Source organism: Propithecus coquereli, unplaced genomic scaffold, assembly GCF_000956105.1.
Source record: "Propithecus coquereli isolate 6110/MARCELLA unplaced genomic scaffold, Pcoq_1.0 Scaffold27, whole genome shotgun sequence".
NCBI lineage: Eukaryota > Metazoa > Chordata > Mammalia > Primates > Indriidae > Propithecus > Propithecus coquereli.
This window is the reverse complement of record NW_012148285.1, coordinates 9,313,102-9,329,800: the sequence shown is the minus strand read 5'-3', so window position 1 is coordinate 9,329,800 and position 16,699 is coordinate 9,313,102. Positions and strand designations below refer to the sequence as shown.

The 16,699-nt window shown below is 45.5% G+C and overlaps 1 protein-coding gene across 1 annotated transcript in view; it reads right to left on the bottom strand.

The window, feature by feature from the left end:
• The window catches only part of SNX29 (sorting nexin 29), a 496,896-nt gene that overhangs the window by 262,042 nt on the left and 218,155 nt on the right, over nt 1–16,699 (bottom strand). The window lies entirely within an intron of this gene.

The window sequence follows — 16,699 nt, the reverse complement described above, 5'->3', positions numbered from 1 at the left end:
GCTCTGGGCTCCCCTGGCAACAGAGCTTCCCGGCCCAGGACAGCCCATGCTTTACTGAGATTGCTTCCTGACCTGTCGGCCAGCCCTCCCCACCCCCTGCACACTCCTTGAGGGGATTCTCCTGCATCCCAGAACCCAGAACTGGGTCTGGGAGCCAGCAGGTGTGAATAAATACTTGATAAATAAGAAAATGAATGGAGTGAAAGAGTGCAGGAATGAATATGTAAATTGATGACAGAATAGCTCATCACAGAGATGGGTTCTGGTCACCCAATAGCTTGTATAGTGTTCCCTGTGCACCAAGAAGTACTCTAAGAACTTTAACATACATTCTTTACCTAATAATTCTCAGTAACATCCCTATGAAATAACTTCACCCATTTTACAGATGAGAAAATCAGAAGCACAGAAAACTTAAGCAGCTATCTATGATCATATATTACAAACGAAGAGTGGTTAAGTAAAGATTTAGACTCAGCAGGCTGGTTCTAAAATCTGTTCTTCCAACTATATATTATACTGTCAGTGGGAGGCTCATTATACTAGTGACCAAAATAAACCCCACCTCCCGGTGTCCACACCCTGTGCAGTCCCCTCCGACACTGACTCTGAACCTGGCCATGGGACTTGCTCCGGCCAGCGGGGCATTAGCAAGTGTGAGAGAAGCAGAGGCTGGGTGAGCCCTGCACGTGGGCTTGTCCTTCAGGAATGCTCCCTCTTAGACCTCTGAGTCCGCCGTGGGATGAACAAGCCCAAGCCAGCCATGTGGAGATGCCAGAACGATGGAGCGATGGAGAACTGAGGAACTCGGCCAGAAGCCAGAGTCAAGGACCTAGACATGATGGCCTCCGTTGAGCTGGCCCAGGCAGCCCCTAGTCACTGAGCCCTGAGCTGAGACCTCAGACTTCATGGAGCAGAAACAAGCCATCCCTGCCACACCTGCCTGAATCCCTGACTCACAGTTATGAGTGAACAACACTGTGGCAGTTTTAAGCCACTAGTTTTTAGGGCAAAAGTAGTTAAGAGAAACATTTCCTTACTTTAAGAGACGGAATCAGGTAGGCCCAGCGTGGCACTTCCCAGGTACTTACTGAATCAAACAAACATGCCAACAGCACACTGTGTGCTAGTCACTGTTCTGGACACTAAGACGTGGCAGAGAATAGAATAAAGTCCCTCCCCTCGAGGAGCTTAGATTCTAGTGGGGGATTAAGACAGAGCAACACATAAATGCATTTTTCTATCAAGTAATGCCAAGAGCTACCCAGAAAAATACAGTAGTGTCAGGGGTGCTATTCTAGATAGGACAACCTCTTGATAAAGTGACATTTAAGCAGAGACCTATGGGGAGAGAGGAAGAAAGCCATACAAAGATGGGGCGGAAGAACTGCAGGCAAAAGTGACAGCAAGAAGGGCCCGAGACCACAGCATGAGAAGGAACGAGGAGTAGCGGTGTCTGGGGGAGGAAGAGGAGGCCAGGGCCAGATTGTGTGGACCTGTGAGGGCCATGCTCGGGCATGACTGCGTCCCAGGAGGGAGCGAAGCCTTAGACACTAGAGGGCCAGACAGTGACACGACCTGGCTTCTACTGTCAAAGGATCGCCTGTCTGCAGCGGAGACCACAGGAGAGCAGAAGCTGGGAGCACAGTGAGGAGGCCGCAGCCACGATCCACTCATGTACTGACGTGGACACGGGCTGCGGCGCAGGAAAAGGTGTCAGCCTCGCCCGTGTTCCCACAGTAATCCGTGCTGGCAAACACCACGCAAGGGATTATCTGCCTTTCTCTGGGATAAAAAATTAGACTGGCCGTCACTCTGGTACAACAACAGAGAAGGACTAGGAAGCACACGTGGCCACCACAGCTGGTTTTCCTTTTCAAGACAGACTCCAGCCGCACCCCTGAGCGTGCCCTGTAAGCAGCCAATCTCAAGAAAAACAAACCTAGCCTGGAGGCCGCCGGGAAGTGGGGCTTTTGAAACTTTAATTGAGGCTGAAATCAGCTAAACAGTATTGTGACGCTCCGCTGGGTAACGCCACCACAAACCGCAGCCCTGCTGAGCGCTCTGTAAACGGAACACAGACCTGGCGGCTCTCTGGGAAGAATCGCCGCGCCCGCGTCAGTCACAGGCCGCCGGCTCCTGTCTCATCACAAATCGCTGCTCATTTGAGTCTCTCGTTTATTTGTTTCTTCTGGAAGAGGAGCTGCTTCCAAGGCGGAAGGTACTTATTTTCACCCATAGAATCATTTTCAGGGAAAAGCAGAAAGAAGTGGGCTGTGCAGGCCACAGAAAAATAAAGTAAAGGCAGAAAGACTAGAGGGAGAATATATTCTGATAAGAGTTTTGTCTGAAAATGCAAGACCTGGGTTTCTGGTCTTGTCCATTTTATCTCCCACACCTCTCACAAATCCTTTGAACTTCCTCAAATTCCCACTGTCTCCACCCCAAGTGCCACCCAACAACATGGCCTGGATGGCTACTGTAGCGGCCAACTGGTCACCCCTTACCAGCCTATGCCTTCCTGAACTCTCTCCCCATGGTGCAGGGAAGGTGACCAATTTAAAATGCATGTCTGATCCTGCCAGCTATTGATGATTCTTCAAAGCTTTTCTATTTTTCTTAGAATAAAGATCAAACCCTTTCCAGGGACATACAAGACCCTGCATGCCCTGGGCCCTCCCTGTTCCCCCCACACCCTGAGCTCTAGCAACACAGGCCTCTTTTCAGCCCCTACAATACCCTGTTCCCTCCCCCAGGCTCAGGCCTTCTCCACATACAAGGCATGACACAAGCCTGGTGAGGGAAGGTGACCACGACCTTCTTCAAACCTGAGTTCCAACATCTCTTCCTCAAAGAAGCCATCCCAGACCCAGACCCACCCCCCCAGACCCGAGCCTTTGAAACCATTGCTTTTGACGGGGACTGTTGCCTCCCACCTGCATCCTCTTGCTTCCTCAGACCTCCCAAAGTCACATGCTAAACTTCTAGACATCAAGAGATATGCCCACCTCTGAAACAAGGCAACTGTCCTATTTCCACATTAATATATATCAGCCCAAATTACAGACGCCAAGGAAAGGAATGATAAGGTAGACATGGGTAGACACCCTCTTGGTCATCACTAGTGCTTTGCAAGGAAAGTAATAACAATAATAAAAACACAACAGCTAACACTTATAGAGGGCTCACTGTAGGCCAGGCACTGCGTTACCTCTTGTTGACTTATCTACACCGTACAAACACCTGACTAAATTAGCCATTGTACATATCCCTATTGCACAGATGAGGAAGTCCCAACCCAAGGTCAAATGGCTGATAGGTCCAAACACTTAACTTCCCCTCCCCCAATACCTCTCAACCAACATGGTTCCTGCAGTGGAAACTCTGTGTCCCCCAGTCAGCCCCCCTCTCCCTACCACCACCGTCGACCACAAAGCCAGCCTGACTCCAGAGCAGCCGACACAGGTGTGTTTCCAGCCAAGGAAACAGATGCCACTCCCGCAGGAAGGAAATTTTTGTTAAAGGAGTCATTGACCAAGGCCCGTGACTAGTCCCATAAACCAGGAGGAAGAGTGGCAGCGATACAAGCTAAACAACAACCACAGGTTTTTGTTTGGTCAAAAAGAAAAAAGAATAAAATTAAATTTCTTTAAGCACTATATTTTAAAAAAATGTTTAAGAGAATTTTCTCCCTGAAATACAACTAGAAAAAGTCACCATCTCCTATATTAGGAAGAAAAACTTAAAGAAGTTGTCTCTGTAATTCAAAACTCAAGCAGATAACAAGAATTAAAACAAAGTGATCAGAATGCTGCTCACACTGACTGAGCACTTTACATGTAACTGTCACAGGATATTACGTACATGTAAGTGTCCCCACAACCTGCGAGGGAGCTTCCATTACGCCATTTGACAGACGATGATCCTGAGGCTGAGAGATGTCAGTCAATCAACTCAGCCAAGGTCAAACAACTCGGCCAAGGTCACACAGCGCCTAGGGAGCAGCACCAGAATTTCACCTCAAGAACAACCAATTCCTCAGCCATAAAAAAACAACAGTGAACTAGCACCTCTTGTATTATCCTGGGTGGAGCCCATTCTGCTAAGTGAAATATCATAAAAACAGAAAAAAAACACCCCATATACTCACCATTAAATTGGTTCTAACTGATCAAAACTTATGCACACATTTGGAGGTAACATTCATCGGGTGTCGGGCAGGGGTGGGGGGAGGAAGGGATGAGTAAATTCACACTTAACGGGCGCCGTGCGAGCTGTCTGGCGGATGGGCACGCTTATAGCTTTGACTCAGGTAGTGCAAATGCAATTTATGTAACCAAAGCATTGGTACCCCTGCAATACTCTGAAATTAAGAAAAAGAAAAGAAATGTTGAAAAAAAAATCCCACCGATTCCAGAGCCCAAGCTCTCAACCACTGCTTAAGGGATCCAACAAAAGGAGGAAATTTCCCATTTTTCAATTCAAGTTTACCATTTAGAAGTGAATTTGTACAGGGGGAAAAAACATCAGTGTTCTCTCTCACTATAAGAAAACACGCCATTTCAGAGTTATTTTTAAAGCGGTGCTGTCACCACTTAGGTGGATCCTACCTGAGGCCACGTGGAACAAACGTTACAATCAGATCCACTAATAAATTGCCACGACAAATCTGGAAGGAGAAACGTGACTGTTCTTTCGAGAACACAAAACTGTCATTTCAAATTGAGTAACAGTAACAAGTGGTGAGAAATGTAACTCCACCAGCAACGCACATCTGTGTTTGCACATTAACTAGGGATCTTCCTTGTTAACCCATCCGCACCATTCCCTCCAGCAGAAGACGGTTCTTAAAGATGTTCGACTGTTTCCCAGACCATGGAATACCATCTTCCACTTGCATACTAGGGCCCAAATCAGTACTGATGATTTTGCTTCTATGAAGCACAAGAAACCCCCTCCCCTGTGCACATGTGATTTATATGATTATGTCAAGGATAAAACAGAGTTGTTCCTTCCATTCTCAGAATTCTAGACTTCACTTTGGCACCCCGAGGCATCAAGAATAACAACCAGGATCTAGTTAAAAGTTATCCAGCAACCACACATCTTTATGAGTCCCTCAGCCTAATGTGTTCTTATTAAGCCATTAATAAATTCATCATGGAGGCATCAGACGATATCTACCAATTACGAAAAGAAAACACCAGGCATAAAGAAAGATAAATAGCATGGTGGCAGAACAGAAACAGCAAGGGTTCAGAGGTCTGTGAGGGCCCAAAAGGAAACCTGCCCAGGCTAGGAGTGAGACCTGGGTCACCTGGGATGCATGAAGCTTGGCCCAGTACCTGGCACGTGCCCTAGAGTGATATAAAATGCACATTTAGCCTATCCACCCTCAACTACATGCAAGGATCAGTGCGTGCAAGAGATGCCACACCTGCATGGAAAGACACAAAAAGACATTAGGAGAGAAATAACGTCAATGCTGTGTGCCACCCGCAGTCCCATTCATTCAGCCTGTGCGCCAGGACACGAGCAACGGGTACATTTGAACTGCCACTCCCCACGAGTCTCAGCAGCCACATTCTCCTCCAAAGATGGGGCTCCTGGTGAACAGAGAGGCAGCAGAGGGAGAGGGAGAGGGAAGTATGTGCTAAAACAACCTAGCTACTAAATACTAACTAGTCAACCATTTCATCTGGTGCTGACTTCAAAAATACCCATCAGTCCCACTGCTGAAAGAACAAAGATCTACAAAATGGTACCTTCCTAAGGGATTTTCCAGAGTAATTCTGACTGCTGGTGAGAACCTAACCTCTAGGAGAGCCACACAGGACTCCCTGATGTCAGATCACAGTGACTGGTGTGCTGAATGGCCTTCCACCATGATGCAAAGTCTTAACTATTATCATCCTATCTAATCCACAGGATTTTCTGAGGTAGGTGCAACAGGCGATTCTTCTGTTTGAGCAGAGGAGCAACCTGGTGCTCTGGGATGCTGAATGAAGCCACCAAGCTCCCACGAGGGCAGAAGCCGGCCTGTAGTCAAGGCTTTGCAGTCTTCTAAATGGGTGGACCCGAAACCCATCCACACAGCTATTCACCCTGATTAAGTGCCCCACAGGTGTCTGGGTCCAAAAGGGCCCAAATGGGATATCAGCATTCCTGAACAGACGAGAGGAATCCGTTAAGCTTGCCAATGACTCAATCACAGGGCTTGTGTGAAGGCTGGCAAGACCTCTCACAGAACATAAAATGCCACCCAAAACCACAGAACAATGTGTTGGAAAAACACAAATGTTAAGAATAAACATGACTGACTGTGCTTTTGGATAATGGAACATGTCCTCACCCAACCTATTGCTTTAACCTGTACTTTACTTACTGCCTTGTTCAAAACACATATCGTTGCTCCTCTTACATACATTCTGAATCAAAAAGGTCCTAATGTCATCTCTTACTGATCAACTACCCCCATCTTGTTTTGCAGCAACACTTACGCATTTGTGTCTGCGCTGCTTCATCTCTAAGTGAAATCAGCTGTCGAGAGGCAAACAAACTGGGAAGAATGTCTTCATTTTCTGCTGGGCCACATTTCATGTGGATTCACTGGCAACCACAAAAGCCAGCCAAATCAGACACGGCTGAACTCCCAGATTGATGCTGCTCTCCATGAAAGTAAGCAGACTAATTCTTCCCTGACCACCGAGACAGAAAGAGATGGCCACTTTCAGGGTAAAAGACAAGTGGACTACAAACATCAATACTCAAGGAGTCAAGAGCAGGACTGACTGTAATTTCCCTTCTTTAAAAAAAAAAAAAAAAAGAAAGAAAATCAGGGAATTGGTAGCTTCCTCCACCTCCCAAGAAGTCAAAAATCCAGGGTTTAAGGCTGTGCTCCGCCACTCACAAGCAATTACTGTTGACATGTGCTCTACAGTAGGAACCCAGACCCCGTTCACCCAGCTTCTGGGAAAGGGCATCCAGTGTTTGCTTGCGAAGCCAATTCTCCCCACCTTTCAACACTCTGCTGACTCTGCCCCAGGACGGACTCCAGCCCAGCTTCAGGGATCACCTGTGACTCAGACCTGGCCAATCAGAGCCATGCAACACCCCCAGCCCTGCCAGGTGCTGGTTCTTAGTCAGTGCAACTCCAGGAACTTGTGTATAGACAGCCTCCCTGCATAGGGGCAGGAGTCCTTCCCCTTCTTCCACACTGAACTTGAACTAGAAGGGATCCAAGTTCTGGAACTACTGCAGTCATCCTCTAGTCATGAAGGAAGATGGAACTGTTTGATGATGGAACCAACATGGAGGAGGACAGAGTTGAGAAAAAGAGACAGGGACAGAAAGACAGACAAGGAGACAAAGAGACACAGACAGACATAAGCACAGACAGGCAGAGACAGACAGACTAGATCCTGGCAGCACCAAGTCCTTGTCAAGCCATTGCCTGATCAAGGCAAAACTTCTGTTAAAAAAAAAAAAAAATCAATAAAACCCCTTTTAACATAAAACAGTATTTGTAATTTTCAGGGCTTTTTGCCTCAATATTAAACCAACCGTTCTTCCTTGTTTACACAAATGAACTCCAAGAAAATTTTACCCAATACTCATTATTCGTCTTAAAAGCAACGTAGGCAGTTTATGAAATCACAATTGGAACCCTAGTTAATAATATTTTTCATTAGATCCAATTGTAAAGCTCATCTAGAAAATGAGCAATTAAAAATAGCTAATTTTTTAAAGAAAAATAAGTAGGGACTTGTTCCCACATTCACGTATACTACAAAAGGAACAAATCATCAAAAAAGTCAACAGATTTGATGAGGTAAAAATTAAAAACACTGCCATGGGTCAAAATCATTATGCAGAAAAATTAAAGGGAAACCAACGTTTGCCACAAGAGCAGCAATGTCATTTTTATAAATAAGAAGCATGACCACATCAAAAACATCTAACAGAAAAAAACCAAAATGAACAATAAATGCACTCTTGACACCAAAAAACAGACAACAAATGACACAACAAATGGTCAATGCACTTGGAAAAATTTCAAACACTACAGAAATACAAAACAAAACTTGCAACTGAATTAGCAACAAGCTAAAGTAACAACACCCAACACAATGAGGGTGAAGCCAAACCGGTGCACATTCTTTTCTGAGATGTTGACAATCTTCATCAAGAGCCTTAAACAGCCTAATGATTCTCTACACAGGAGCCCGCCCTGGGGAAGTCATCACACTAGAACATGGGCATGAAGACAGCCACCACCGCAGCATTAGCAATGAAGACCACTCTGCTGCCCAGCCACAGGGAACATGGGACAGCATGCAGCCACTGAGACTGTTAAGAAAAAAAAAATGTAAACACAAGTTATTTGATGAGACTTCCAAGAAATCTCCTTACATGAGGGACAGATGGCAAACATGAATCCTTTGTGTCCTTCTCTGTTTTCTCCTGTTTCCTACCTAGGACACAGATGTGATGATGGCTAGAGCTTCGGCAAGCATCTTAGACCAACCAGAAGGTGAAAGCCACAAGCCAAGGATGGCAGAGCAGAAAGGTAAAGCAGACCAGGACACTGGCACCGTAGCAGAGCCACCTACCAGCTCTGGACTAAGTCTGAACTTGACCTTCTAGGAAGGATAAGTGACCTTGTTTAACCCATTGGGGCCATATCTTTGTTAGCAGCAGGCAAGCACTATTCCAAACTCAAAGAACCAATAAAACTATTACTGTCAGGTTTACCGCAGCGGTTTGCAAACTGCGCTTTAAGGAACCCCAGGGGTCCCTCAGAAGTGCCCATCCTAAAGGCTGCCATGGGATGGAGAGACAGAGGACAAGACGGTGGAGCTCTGGGCTTCCTGCACCCCCTGATTTCCTCCCTTTTGCAAATGAGGTTCTGAAGATTGTGACAGTTGATCTAAAATAAAAAAGGTCTATATACCTAAGAGAATAAAAGGGGGGGTCAGAGATGTATGTACACCCACTTTCTAGCCATGTCATTCACAACATCCAAAAGGTGAGAGTAACCCAGAGTGTCACTGCCAGATGAATGAAAGAACGAAACACAGTACACACATACAAAGGAGCATCATTTGCCCTTAAAGAAGGAAATTCTGGCACACTCTCAACACGGATGAACATTGAGGATATTTTGCGAAGTGAAATAAACGAGTCACAAGAGGATAAACACTATCTGATTCCACTTATACACGGTACCTAGAATAGTCACATCTATAGAGACAGAAAGCAGAGCTGTGGGTGCCAGGGGCTACGAGGAAGGGGAACGGGAATGCCACCCTCCGTACCACTGTTCAACGGGCTCAGAGTTTCACTTGGGGAAGATGAAGTTCTAGAGATGGATGGTGGTGATGGCTGCACAACAGTGCAAATGTGCCCTTAAAAATGGTCCTCTCTCTGGCTTTGAGGCCTCCTCCCTATCTAATCCTCATGCCCCACGCCTGGTGACCTTCTCCTCAGCTGCTATACTTGTCACAGAAACGTGCCAAGTTGCCGCACACGTGGTCCCTACACATGGGGACTCTTACTCTACCCCAGACTCCCATCTAGACCCTCCCCAGGGGCATAACTGTCTCAACAGCACAGTAGCATGATGGTCAGAAAGATATAAAGAACATAAAACTTCCTTAATAGTAAAATTTTGGAGGCTTAAAGGTAAGTACATAAAGTAGGGAAAACTGCACACTCGTAGGCAGAGTTGCGGCTTCCCAGCACCCCGAAGCTCCTCCAAAGGAGACACTTTGTGATACCAACTGTGCAACGTGGGGACAAAGCGGGGAACACTACCAGACTTGAGAAACTGATGGACATTGATTTAATCAGATTTTGTGATGACTGATATGAGGAAACCAGAGATATGAAATCAAAACCTGTAGTATTGGAAAATAAATATGTAAAGCAGTTCTGGGTTATCTATGCAACCAGAGGCAGCTTGGGGGGATGGGGGGGCCTTGAGATTGGGTTTTAAATCACATATATTCTGCCCTCCCCCAACCCCCTGCAGAAAGAAGTCCTACAGAAAAAGAAAATTGTACTTTCTCAATAATCCCTAAATTGTTATTTATTTCTGCATCCTTACTTGTTACTATTTAGTTCCCTAAGGTTTCTACACAGTGCCAAAAAGAAGTGATCATAAGTCAGAATCTATACTCCAAACACACACACAGACCAAATTTACAACCTGTCTGCATCCACCATTTATTGTGTTTAAGTTTTCTGTTCAAAACACCAATTAATTTTCCTTTCAATACAAGAAATATGGGGTGCAAGTCTTTTTTACCCAGAGGTGTTTCCATTTCTTTACTCTGTGTTATTTTGAGTCTTGCCACTGAATCAGAAAGCGAGAACCCTGAAGAATATCCCAATGTTATGTAGGTGAAAATATATCAATATAGGAAAAGTAACCTAGGAAAATGGAAAGGCAGAAATAGCAATTTCCACAGTATAGCTCCTGACAAACTCCAGCAGTAGTGCACAGGTAAAAGCTTGCCCACACTGCTCCCATCCGACACGCCAAAACATACCTCTGGATGTGAAAACGTATTATCGTTGCAGCTTCCTGACCAAATTTCAGATGAAGTACCGCAGGCCTAGGGGACAGACTCCCGCAGGAGGCCAAGAAGACGAGTACTGCAGGATGCCAGCTAGTCCGGGCAGATCAGTGAAGGGGAACTTGACAGTTTGCACGTATCTTCCCTAAACTTACCAAACACCAGGGACAATCAGAGAGAGAGAGGTGGGGGGGAAGAGAATGAATCTGCTTCGAAGTGACTGCAAAGATCATCTGATGAGGTCAAGGGCTTGGAAGAAAAAGTTAAAGACAAACGAAAAAAGAGAGATGGAAATAGAGCAGAGAGAGAGTCTAAGAGAAATAAAGCAAACCACAGAGAGAAAGAATAAGTGCCTCGTGTAAGGTGGGAAATGGAAATGAGAACAGGAAGTTCTGGATCATTCCATCATCCATGGGGCAGATACTTTCCGAGCACCTACAACAAGGCCCAGCAGGGGGAGAGACATAACCTATGTAATTTTGAGTCTGGGTGCTGGGTGTCAGCCCCAAAAGTGGGTAAACACAGTGCGGTGGGCGAGTCCAGAGAGGGAATGAGTAACTCTCTGGCCAAAAGATCCCCAAAATCTTTGGGCTGAAACCAAAGAGTGTTTAATCTCTAAATATCAAATCATTTTGAAGCATAAAGCTAATTAACAGAAACATTGGTTTAAAAACAAACTTAATTGGACATGATGCCGAAAGTACAAGTGACAAAAAGAAAACAGATGAATTGAACCTCATCAAAATTAAAACATGTGCTTCAAGGACACCGCCGAGAAAGTGAAAAGGCAATCTACAGAATGGGAGAAAATGTTGTAAATTGTGTTTCTCTGATAAGGGGCTAGCGCCCAGAACACACAAAGAACTCTTATAACGCAACAATAAAAAAAGACAAACCACCAAATTAAACAGTGGGCAAAAAGAGTTGAGGAAACCTCTCTCCAAAGATACACGAATGGCCACTAAGCACATGAAAAGATACTCAACACCAGCAACCACCAGGGAAATGCAAACCAAAACCACAACAAGATGCCATTTGACATCTACTAGGGTGCCTGTAATTAAAGACAGACAGACAATAACAAGTGCTTGGCAAGGATGTGGAATAATCCATTGGAACCTTCATTCACTGCTGGTGGAAAGATGGAGCCACTTTGGAAAACAGTCTGGTAGTTCCTCAAAAAACTAAATACACGGAGTTACTATTTGACCCAGCAATTCCGCTCCTAGGTCCATACCCAAGAGAAATGAAAAATATGCCTACACAACTTGCACATGAATGGTCATGGCAACATTATTTACAATAGCCAAAAAGTGGAAACCCAGATGTCCATCAACTAATGAAAGGATAAACAAAACATAGCATACCCTTATAATGGAATGCTATTTAGCCATAAAAAGGAACAACATTCTGATACATGCTACGATGTCGATAAACCTTAAAAACATTATGCTAAGTGAAAGAAACCAATCACAAAAAGGCACATATCGTATGACTGCACTGATATGACATATCCAAACAGACCCAGTGTGCTGGGCGTGGACTAGCTCATCGCATCTGACCTTCACAAAGCACAGCTCTCAGGGAACAGTACCACACTTTGCAGATGGGGAATATAAGCTTAAGAGAAATGCCTTGCTCAAGGCACACAGCTCAAAAAAGGGTAGGGCCAACATCCAGGCACCATGATCCCCGCTCTCCCGGGCACCCAGGCCTTGCACAGAGCAAGCACCTACACTGCCAACCACCAGGACTCCTTCCATACAGGCTGTGTGCAGCCCCTCCCTCATTTTTACAACCTCTCCTTTATTTTTACAGTAATGGGCTCCACACAGTATCAAAGTCCTTGTGGCTTTGGGGAGAATGACACTCTCACGAGTAGCCAGATTTCCTAAAGTTTCTACTACCCCACTATGAAGCTCAACGGGAGATTAAAAACCAAAGCTGTTCTTTTTTTACCCAAGGAAACATAAGCCTAGGATTCAAGCTTTTAAACCACGTCTATTACCGAAGTAATTATACTACAGGAAAAACTGCAAAGGGATTTCAACACGGCTTACAGATGCTTCTTGCCCCTTAATGGCCATAAGCCTTTTATAATATCTTCAAACAAAGGCTTAAAGGTTTCATCCTCAAAATATGGACTTGTCAAAGTGCCTAAACCAGAATAATTGTGGAAAACCTACACTGGGGAATACATCCAAAAGGGAAGGACAATTTATGACTATTCCTTGACACTAGAACTTATGAACCAATTAAAACAAAGAGCCAGCATCTTTACTGAGACCAAGCCCTCCTGGAAAAACCCTGAAAACATATGCCAAGGAAATGAGCTGATAATTCACCAAAAAGAAATCTGGCTCATAAATAGAGACAGAAGTATTCCATGTCCATAGCAACTCGGGAAATACACATACAACCAGCTAAGTGTTTGCCTACTGGAGTTTGAAATGGTAACCATCCCTTAATGCTGGTGAGCATGGTGGGGAGGGTCTGCTTGCTGGTGACACTTGCAAACGGACACAAGCCTCCTGGGCAGCAACATGGACGTCGGAAACAGAAGTCAGCGAAACCTTTGCACTTCACCCAGCAACTCTGCTTATGAGATCACATCCTCCAAAGTAACTAGAAACATGAGGAAATTCTGTACACAAAAGACATTCTCTGCAACATTTTTCCATTAAATAACAGTTTAAAAAAAAAAAAGTCCAACAGAAGGAAATTTACTAAATAAGCTCTGGTCTATCCCCTAGTTGGAGTATCAGGCAGTTGTTACAAATCGGAGGTATGTAGTCTACAGAATGATAGGAGAGGCTTTGTGGTAGATAATTAAGAGAAAAGCAAGACACAAAATTTTATGTACAGCAGGAGTTCAACTGTGCTTTTTGAAAAGTATCTACACAGGGGAAAAATATTTTGTAGGAAATTCTGTTTCCTTGATTTTCTCTAGTGAGCTGGCATGGTGTGGTGGAAAGAAACTAAGCTTTGGAACCCAACTGAGTGACCTTGGTACCCCATTTAACCAACCTGTGCCTGAGTTTCCTCATCAGCCAGTTTAACCTTTAAATGACTCATTACAAGGGGAAATAAACTCTTACTGTTAAAAGCCACAACTGTCACTTGCAGCCCAAATCATTTCTAGGTGATAGAGTAGTAACAGTCACTTTGGATTTGGTTTTCCTCCCCCAACCCCCACCCTAACTCAAAGATAAGTGCCTGGGCTCATTCAAGGCCTACCACCCGTCCATTAGTTAGAAAACAAATGCTGTGGCACATGCCTGTACTCCCAGCTACTGGAGAGGCTGAGGCAAACTGCTAAGCCCAGCATTTTGAGGTTTGCAGTGAGCTGTGATGATACCACTGCATTCTAGCCAGGGCAACAGAGTGAGACTCTGTCGCAGAAAACAAACAAATGCTGAGACCCGTCCACTTGCCTGATCTATCTCAAAGCATACTGGCACTTCCCCTAACATTGAATAGGCCTTTCAAGTATTTGGGCAAGGATGATGAACCCGTTTGCAGAATGGTCCAGTTTCCACAGACAGGCTATCTCTAAAGAAACAGGGTCAGTTTGGACTTTGCAATCCTGCTATTGTGTTTATTATACCAAGACATCTTTCCTCGGTACTGCCAAGGGCCCAGCAGATGGGTTACTAATGAAGAGAACATGACTGTTTAGTTCAAAAACAAAAGCTATTTTTTGCAACTGATAAATCATTGCTTGATTCTTTGCCTAACAGAAAGCCAAAACTAATAATGTCTCTCAAGTTTAACAATCAGCCTCTAAGACCAAACACCAGCTTAAGAAGCCACCTTTCAAGACACTCTGCAAGCAAATTTGGAAAACAAATGAAAGTTATCTTTTATTTTCCAGGCTGGACTACAGTGGCACAATCGTAGCTTACTGCAGCCTCAAACTCCCACGCTCAAGTGATCATCCCACCTCAGCCTCCCAAGTAGCTGAGACTACAGGTGTGTGCCACCATGACAGCTAATTTTTAAAAATTTTTTTTTGTAGAGACAAAGTCTCACTACGTTGCCCAGGGTGGTCTTGAACTCCTGGCCTCAACTGATCCTCCTGCCTTGGCCTCTCAAAGTGCCGTGATTACAGGCGTCAGCTACTGCACCTGGCCCAAAGCTATCTTTTTTTTTTTTTTTTTTTTTTAGACATCCTAGAACAGAGCTGTACAAAACAGGGCCCACAGGCCAAATCTAGGCTGACACTAGTTTTTGTAAATAAAGTTTTATTGGCACTCAGCCATGTCCATTCCTTTATATAATGCTTACTACAGCTGCTACAACAGCAGGGCTGAGTAGTTGTGACAGCCACCTAACTGGCCCTTTATACAATAAGTTTTCAGACCTTTGTCCTAGAAAGAATGAAGGTAATTCCTTTGAGCTACCTCCTGGGTCCAACCAGACCAGCATGAGACAGAACTGAGCCACCTGACAGACCTAGGCCTGAAGTTCACCAACACAGGTAGAACTGCAGAGGTAACCTCAGAACCAGCACAGTTCATCTCTTGTGATTGGCTGAGGACATTATCCCACGGAGACTGACTGTCCACCCAAGAAAAGCAACCCCCTGCCCACTTCGAATGCTAGGTAAACCCCTTTGATGACAGATCTCCATGAAGAAAGTGTCGTATTCAACTTTTTAAAAAGTCATGAGACAGTGTAAAAGGTTACTGTTCTTCAAAGCGAATTTTAACAGATAAAAAATGGTAGGAAGCATATTTATTTGGGGCCATCTGATGTGGTTCACTGGGGGTAGGTAACAAGCACTTCTATACTGGCAAAAACGCTCTCTGGATCCAAATGGCCGTTTGACCTCAAGGAGATCAAACCTCTCTGTCTCGGCTTCACTTCACACACATACACAGAGTGGAGATTGGTTAGATGTGCTCTTAGGTCCAAACCAGGCCCAAAATCTCAGGACGTCTTCCACACTCCCATTATTCGTTCATACATACATTCAAATCACAGTTTTTGAACACCTACTGTGTGCCAGGTACCGTGCTGGTGCTTTGGGTGTTGGGCCAGTAACACAAACAGGAATCTTGCCAGTGCGGGGCTTATAAACTAGGAGAGAAACTGAAAACAAGTCAAACAGCAAATAAACAAGACGAACTGCAACTTACGACAAGTGCTGCGAAGAACACGATTGGGATGGGGGGAGCGGGGTCTGCTTTAGTAGGGAAGCCAGGGAAGGTGGCTCCAAGGGGGTGGTGACTCCACTTTCAGCTGGGAGGAAGGAGCAGCCAGCCCTGCAGGCATCTGGGAGTGGGGAGAGAGCAGCATTCCGGACAAGGGGAGGGCAGGGAGCATCAGAGGATTCACTGGAGGCTCCCTCGTGTGGCCGGGGGGGGGTAGGGACCCTACACAGCATCTTGGGCTTTGAAATGAAGTCCCTCTGCCTCTCACAGGCCACACGGAAGGTCACAGCTCTGTACTCCTGGCTCTCCCACACAGACAACGGGGAGACTCAGGGAGACAGTGACTTAGGTCTGTCCCAGCCCTGGGGCGGGCAGAGCCCAGCATGCTCCTGGAACTGGAATGAGGCCACACAGGCAGGGAACAGCAAGCAAAGGGAGGCAGAGAGGCCTGACGCAGGGCTGGAAAGGAGAGAGCAGCTGAGTCAGGCAGGGTCCTGCAAGTCATGGTAAGGAACTTGGATTTGATTTTAATTGCAACGAGAAGTCACTAAAGAGTTTTAGGCAGAGAAGTATTTGACCATATTTGTATTTTTCAAAGAAAACCCTGTGTTGCCAAGAATGGGGAAGCAGAGAGACCAGGAGGTCACTGCTATCCAGGTAAGAGACAATCATGGTCTGTGCTGCAGGTGAGGTAAAGCGACTGAACTCGATCTCCAGCGCCTGCTCTCTGATCCACTGGGAAGTGGTCACCCGGGACACTGTGCTGAGAAAGATTCAGAAGCTTAGACAGGGCTCAGTGGGAAAAAGTATCCTGCTTGATTAGCGATGCCTGCCATGGGCACAGGCGGGAGAACGATGGCAGCACGTGTCAGTATCTGTCCTGCATCTATCGACGACACAGAGCATTCCAGCGCCGCTCACGCTGGCGTGTGCACCTCCCCTGGGACCCTGTTAAAGCGCAGA